The sequence below is a fragment of the Chiloscyllium punctatum genome, chromosome 16, assembly GCF_047496795.1.
Source record: "Chiloscyllium punctatum isolate Juve2018m chromosome 16, sChiPun1.3, whole genome shotgun sequence".
Lineage (NCBI taxonomy): Eukaryota > Metazoa > Chordata > Chondrichthyes > Orectolobiformes > Hemiscylliidae > Chiloscyllium > Chiloscyllium punctatum.
The window spans coordinates 99,440,219-99,447,342 of NC_092754.1; the positions used below are offsets into that span (position 1 = coordinate 99,440,219).

At 42.6% G+C, this 7,124-nt stretch overlaps 1 non-coding gene across 1 annotated transcript; it reads left to right on the forward strand.

The window, feature by feature from the left end:
• Positions 1-257: 257 nt before the first annotated feature.
• Positions 258-331, forward strand: trnan-auu (transfer RNA asparagine (anticodon AUU)). The gene has a single exon. It is a non-coding gene; the product is annotated as a tRNA-Asn (tRNA).
• The last annotated feature ends 6,793 nt before the right edge of the window (positions 332-7,124 follow it).

Genomic DNA, 7,124 nt, shown 5'->3' on the forward strand with positions numbered 1-7,124 from the left:
AAATACTGGAACAGTAAATCCTCCCCTTTAACCCCGGAAACAGTAATTGACTGTGTTGACATTCCTACTTTCTTTGGTTTAAAATTCAGCGATGATCGTGCTGCCCCCGTATCTACTCGGAAGACTACCTCTTCCCTACAAGGTCCCACCTTCAAGTTTATCAAGAGTTCCTGGTGGCTCCCCGGGCAGGAAACCCTGATGCCGTGATAGTGAGCAGCGGCTATATAGGCATTTGCTCTCGCCAGAGGACATGTGTTGGTCGGTTAGTTCAGCTGGTTAGAGCATGGTGCTATTAGCGCCAAGATCGTGGGTTCAATCCCCACACTGACCATGTGCAGCGCTGGTGAGAGCAGAGCTCACCAATGGGCGCAGCAAAAGCAAAGGCCGATGTTGCTGGTGCTCACAACCACGGCGGCGGTGCATTTTCTGCTTATTATCGATCGCACGATAGTCTGAAGTATTTCATTTCGTTGCAAAGGTTTTCAACCAAAAAAGCATTTACTTTTACAAACACGCATACTCGAGTTAACCATTTGCTCAGATATCTATAATTCAGCACAATGTCCGGACCCATGCAATTTCAATCACAACGCCAGCAGCTCAGCTGCAGCTTGTCACGTTGACAAATGTCGTCTGGAGAAACGTACCTTCAACGATCACTCACTGTTCTTCTGGATACTCACAGACCTTTGGAGTCAGGGTTATGTGCTGCTGATAAACTGCTCCGAACCTCATGCCAAATGCATTTGAATTGTAATCTATTAGTGGGGTTCTTTCTGCTCCCGAACGACGCAGTTGCTTTGGTACCAGCAACAGCTCAGAAGTCAATTGCACGTTTTGCTCAATGACTCATGTTACTTTTGCAATCTTCGTTTGACAGCATATTGAGCAAGTTATCAGGCCTTCCTGCAGCGTTTGTCAGCGACAGGTCAGCTGCTGAAATGATTGCTTCAGACAGTATGCTACATCCTACATTTGAAAATGGAAAAGGTGCAAACGTTTACAGGCTGAACACTCACTCACTATTTCGCCTGGCGCGTCAGAGGCTGGGAGCTGATCTTATGGAGGTTTTTCAATCATGAGGGGAATGAATAGGGTAAATAGACAAGTTTCTTTCGCTCAGGTGGGCCAGTTCAGAACTAGAGGGTATAAATCTGGTGTGGGAGGGTGAGAATTCGAAAGGCAGCGAGGGGCAACGGCTGCACGCAGAGGGTGGTGCGTTTCTGGAATGAGTTGCCAGACGAGCTGGTGATGGATGGTATAATCCAATACTTTTAAGGAATCTGGACGTGTACTTGAATAGGAAGGGTTTAGAGAGAAATGGGTTAAGTGCATGCAATCGCGGCTGGATCAGTTGAGGATATCTGTTCGGAATGGACGAGTTCGACCTAAGACTGTGTTTTCAGTGCTGTCCATATCTAATGGCTCTATGATAGTGCAGGTGAAATGATAAAAAAAAGTAAAAAAAATGAAGTAAAATTGTCTGAAGTTGTTGAATTCAAAAAACTTCAGGTAATTTGATTTCAATTATTTTATTTATCTTTTTTATTTGTGTTTTTTTTCACTGTTCTGTACCTCTTATTTCTTGATTGTCTCTCTTTCTCTCGCTCCCCACTCTCTCAATACCTTTTCCCTCTCCTCTTCCCGCTTTGCTACCCTTCTCCCCTGTTTTCCATTTTGTCTCTGCTTCACCCATCCCTCACATATTTTGTCACATAGCGCTGGCTTCAGCCTGGGTCATTCACGTCTCTTAATCTCCCTTTAATCTCTCCATGCATTGTCATTATCACCTTTGCATCTGGAGCCTTGACTCACCTTCTCTCAGCGTGGTATAAATAGCTCCATAATACTCCCCCTTTGTTTTTATCTTTATCTTTAATCAGTTAGACTGGAAACGTCAGATCTTTTCTCTCCTTGCAGATGGTGCCAGACCTTCTGAGATTTTCAAGCATTTTCTCTTTTGGTTTCAGATTCCAGCATCCGCAGTAATTTGCTTTTACTAATGGCTCTATGATATTGCTGGCGATATGATAACTCCAGTGTCGATGCATGAGAGGTGAGCAAGCGAACGAATTCCCTCTGGAAGTCGTGTGACAAGTATTAACAGAGATCCCGGAAAATAACATGAACGAATCTTTCATTTGAATTGAGGCCTAAACTCTGATTCTCCTCCGAGACTGTGCCAGGTCTGCCTAATACTGCATATATTTCATGTTTTGCATTTGTTGGTGATAACAATTGAGACTGGTTGTTTTGCTGTAGACAACATCCACCAGACCTTTGGAGTCAGGGTTATGTGCTGCTAATAAACTGCTACGAACCTTTTTGCCAAATGCATTTGAATTGTAATCTATCAGGGGGGTTCTTTCTGCTCCCGAACGACGCAGTTGTTTTGGTGTCAGCAAGTTAAGGGCTCAACACGCTCCACTTGTGCCACTCAGCTGACTCTGAAAAATGCAGTGTAAATCGCTATGACAGTATAAACGGGGACAACCATTCCCTTGAGCAGGAGCACACTCAACCTCGTAATTTCTTGCGCCTCTATACCATCATAGAAGGACAGCACGCTCACCGATTGCATCACTGGAGCCAGAGAGTAACTCTGCGCACTCTTTCCCATCCCCATTTCCGGTTGGATATGAGTGGCTGTTCCAATGTTAAGCTAAAATGCTGTTGAAGCATACATTTCAACAATATCCTGTACTGTCCCAGAGTCTTTGATGTTTTGTCGAAATCGATCAATCTCATTTTTCAACATTCTCATTCAAGGGATTTCCACAGCCTCTGAAGACATCCAATTGAAAGATTCAGCTCATTCTCAGTTCCCACATGTCTGTCACTGTTCTTTGAGTACTGATATTGTACATTTGCTGTTCTTCCGAACATTTCCTCTGCTAGTATACTTATTGCTGCTTGCAAGCATCCTGTTCTGTGGTTACTGTGATCGTGTTTTGCATTGTGACCACAGCAACCTCGATTTGAAACCAAATCACGGCACGAAGTGTTCTCTCCGTTGTCCTTTTTGTGACACATGCTCAGAAATCAACTGTTTTACCTTCAAATTCCGCTCCCTCACATCTCTGCGTTTCATATATCAGGATTCAAACACACCCGTTGTCGGAGTTTTCTCTCCTTCCCACGATCATTAAACTTCCTTTCCATCCCTCCCCCCATTTCTCTGAGGCAATGCACAACCTATCACTCTCTTTCACATTCATACTGTTCTGTCTGTGCTGCGACTGCGGTGGCTGTTGGGTGAACGTGCCCCAACTCCACCATCGGGACCTTCAAACAAGTCGATCCATTTAGATACCACGGTTGTGAAATCAATCCCCATGTAGCAGCTTTTACTGACTTAGGACAATTGGAGCGTCAGGCTCATGGAAAAGACTCAGGGCAGTTTGGGTGAAAAGACATTTTATTGGAAAAGATCAGCTTTTATGGCTTTCTGTGTTGGTCTTGTGATAATCTCACAGGACTGATAGTCCAGAGACCGAGGTAATAGTCTGGGTACTTGGTCTTGAATCCCACCATGCCATGATTGTCAAATTTGGATCCAAAAAATATCTGCAAGGAAGAATCTAATGACTAGGATAGATCCATTGACAATTGTAGAAAAAAAATCTGTTTCATTGATGTTATTTCGGGATGGAATTTGCTCTCCTTACTTGGTCTGGGCTTCATGTGACTTCAGACTCATAGTAATATGGTTGAGTCTCAACTGCCCTCTGGGCAATTCGAAATGGGTAATAAATTCTGCCTAGCCAGAATCGCCCTCATACTAATCCAGAAATTTAAAAACAAGTGCTCATTAGGATCAAGCAACAGCGTTGTGTGCAGTTTTGCAAGTCACATTATAGCAGAGATGTGATCACTGTGAGAAAATTGCAGGAGATATTTCCCGGGATACTGTTTGAGCTGAAGAGTTTCAGTTGTGAAGAAAGACAGGACAGAGTGGAGTGTTTGTCGCAGTGAAAAGGAGATGTCGACAAGACATGATTGAGTTAGGGTATAGATAGGGTTGACTGAACGAGTTTCCCATTGATGGAGGGATCGATCAGCGGGGGCCAGAGACATAAGGAGAAAGACAGAAAGGTTTGAGAAGATGTGCGAAAAAGCTTTATCAGCCAGTGGTTGGTTGGAATTTGGAATACACTGTCTGCATTTTTCAGAGCGGCAGAAACCTTTATAACATGAATAAATATTCAGATGCGAACTTTTGATCCCAAGACATATAAGGCTGTGGGGTTAGCATTGTGAAATGAGATTCAGTTCATTAGGCAGTTGTTTTTGACAAATGTGGCCACAATTGGTTGAAGGACCTCCTTTGATACTCTTGTCCTCGGTAGTAGAATGGTTAGTGTCCCTGCCTGGCACAGGGATCAATTTTCCGCTGGGGACAGTGTAAATATTTTAAAACTGTCGCTCCATTCCCAAGTGTGGGTATTGATACCTGTCCATCCATTCTCGATGGGGCATGTCACAGGAAGGACACTGCTGCCTGAATCAAGGTGGAGAAGCTGAAAATGTGTTGCTGGAAAAGCGCAGCAGGTCAGGCAGCATCCAAGGAACAGGAGAATCGCTGTTTCAGGTATAAGCCCTTCTTCAGGAATCCTGATTCCTGAAGACGGGCTTATGTCCGAAACATCGATTCTCCTGTTCCTTCCGATGCTGCCTGACCTGCTGCGCTTTTCCAGGAACACATTTTCAGCTCTGATCTCCAGCATCTGCAGTCCTCACTTTCTCCTTAAAGGTGGGGAAGGACTGCAACTCTAAGGGAGGCAGAGTGTCATTGAACGGCCAAACACGTGACTTCTGCAAACTTCACCTTGTGAATGTGTTGGAATGAAAAGCATTTGACAGACTTGTTCCAGATTGAAGTGTTTACTAGAAGCAGGAATCTGAGGAAGAAACAACATAAACGCATTCAAATATGAGTGCAGAAACATTTCCCGCAGCACGAATGAAATTGTAAAGGACAGAGTAGTGTTTCGATACATTGAATTTGGGTTCATTTGCTTTGATGAGGCTGTTACCAGGATATAAAACCATTAAAAATGATACAGCATTTGCTCAATATGATGGAACATTGTCTCAGTAATTCGCATTGCTGCTCAGAGGGTGGGTTAGGTTGATTGGCAAAGTTAAATTGCCCTCTCGTGTCCAGGGAGTGAAATAAGTAAATTAGGTGAATTAGCCATGGGTAACGTGGGGATAAGGTCAGAAGTCACAGGGCGTCAGGTTATACTCAAACAGGTTTATTTGAAATCATATGGGGGAGGGATTCCCCTTCTTCAGGTGAAATATAAGGAAATAGGGAGTGGAGCAAGGTCTGGGTGAGATGCTCTTCAGAGAGTCGACACTGGCTCGATCGACTGAAATGCTCTTTCTCCACTGTAGGATTCCGTGATTCTATGAATTGATAATGACGGTGTTTACTGGGGTGTAAAGCCTTTAGAGAAGATGCTGATGGGTGGACTGAGGATGAGATTTTATTCACTTGTCTTCTTGGAAAATTGAGAACAGTTATCCCTGAACCAAGGAAAACTTAATGGGTTTTTTTCAGGTTATGAAATGTTTGAACAGACTAAATAGGTGGAAAATTCCCTCTTTCAAGTAAGTAAACATCTAGATGTCAGGCATTCAATAGCTTTGATAAAACCTTGGAAGGGCAAAGAAATGATGAGAACAGAATCGCTGTCACTCCAATAATCTGTTTTTCAAAATATTTGGAAAGGCAAATTTGGTGACATAAAAGGAATAAATTTTACAAGGAGAGAGACAGCGTGTGGCTAGGTAAAGGTGCAGAGGTGGGGTGTAGTCGGTCGGAAGTTGCGGGAAACAATGTCTAAGTCGGTTGACTTTCAATGCAAAGAAATTTCTTTAATGTGTGCAACTGAATAAGATTCGCTTCCAAAACTCTGCATTTTGAAAAACTTGGCATAATATTCCACCTAAAGCATTGTAAATGGAACTGAGTGGATTTTTATTTATTATGAAGGGAAGATATTACATACCGAATAGGAAGCGACCAGTTGCTTGGAGATCGACTTCCTGCTTTCATCACATGCGTTAAGGATGTGAGAACAAACACCATGATGTTTGGTCCATTTAATACTCAGTGAAATCTGCCAAAGCAACGAGCAACAAAACTGGTGGGTTTTCTTTTCCACTTTAACCCTCTGTTTTTCTAAGGAGTATTTTCCTTAAGCTGAAATTAAGTCAGAGCAAATTTGAATACAACATTAATCGTTCCAGTGAGATATATCTAATTCACTTCTGATTCTTACAATGAACATTGTGAGATTTCAGCAAAATTAAAATGAAAGGAACAAATCAGCATTTCTTGCGATTTAATCCAATTCAGGTTCAGCCTTATGAAAAAGGCCATTGAGCAACAACATCGCCTTTATTGCCCTCTCCATGGCTGTTTCTTCACGTGAGAGAAAAAGTGACTGAAGAAATTATGAGTCAAGTGTAGGTGTAAATATGATGGAAAATTCTTGTCCTGTTTCATTCTGACTCAGTTCTGACTCAGAATGTATTACCGACAGCTATTCATTCTGACCAGCATGGCTATTTATTGGAATTTGGTGTAATCATAATTCTACTGAAAGCAGAAACACAATGGTGTGGATTCGATTCCGCTCTGGAACTTTCTCATCCATTACTTTCACTACATGTAACCTGATGAGGTCACATGTCACCCCACTACAAAATGTGCAGAGGAGATTGTGAGATTACGTTGCTGGGTTATTATACCGCTGTGCACACATTCACGGGTTCGAGTCACACTATGGTTGCTAACTTTACACACCGCTCAAGTAGTTTTCCTTTGCACCTCACACTCTGGTATACACTGGATCGAGAATCTTGCCCTTCACTGCACGGAAGATTCACAAATAATCGACACCACATTAAAGTCGAAAAGAAGAGTGAGAGCAGTCATTCTATTCAATTGTAGATGAAATTGGTGTAATGAGAAGGAACACATTTTTCTTTCCGCCCTACATTCCATCTTGTCTTTCTATGAATTTACATCGAAAGAAAGAGAAAAAATTAACAAGAGATAGGGAGCACAAGTTTATCCAGTGTGGTTGTTCATGAGTATTTCAACCTAACAC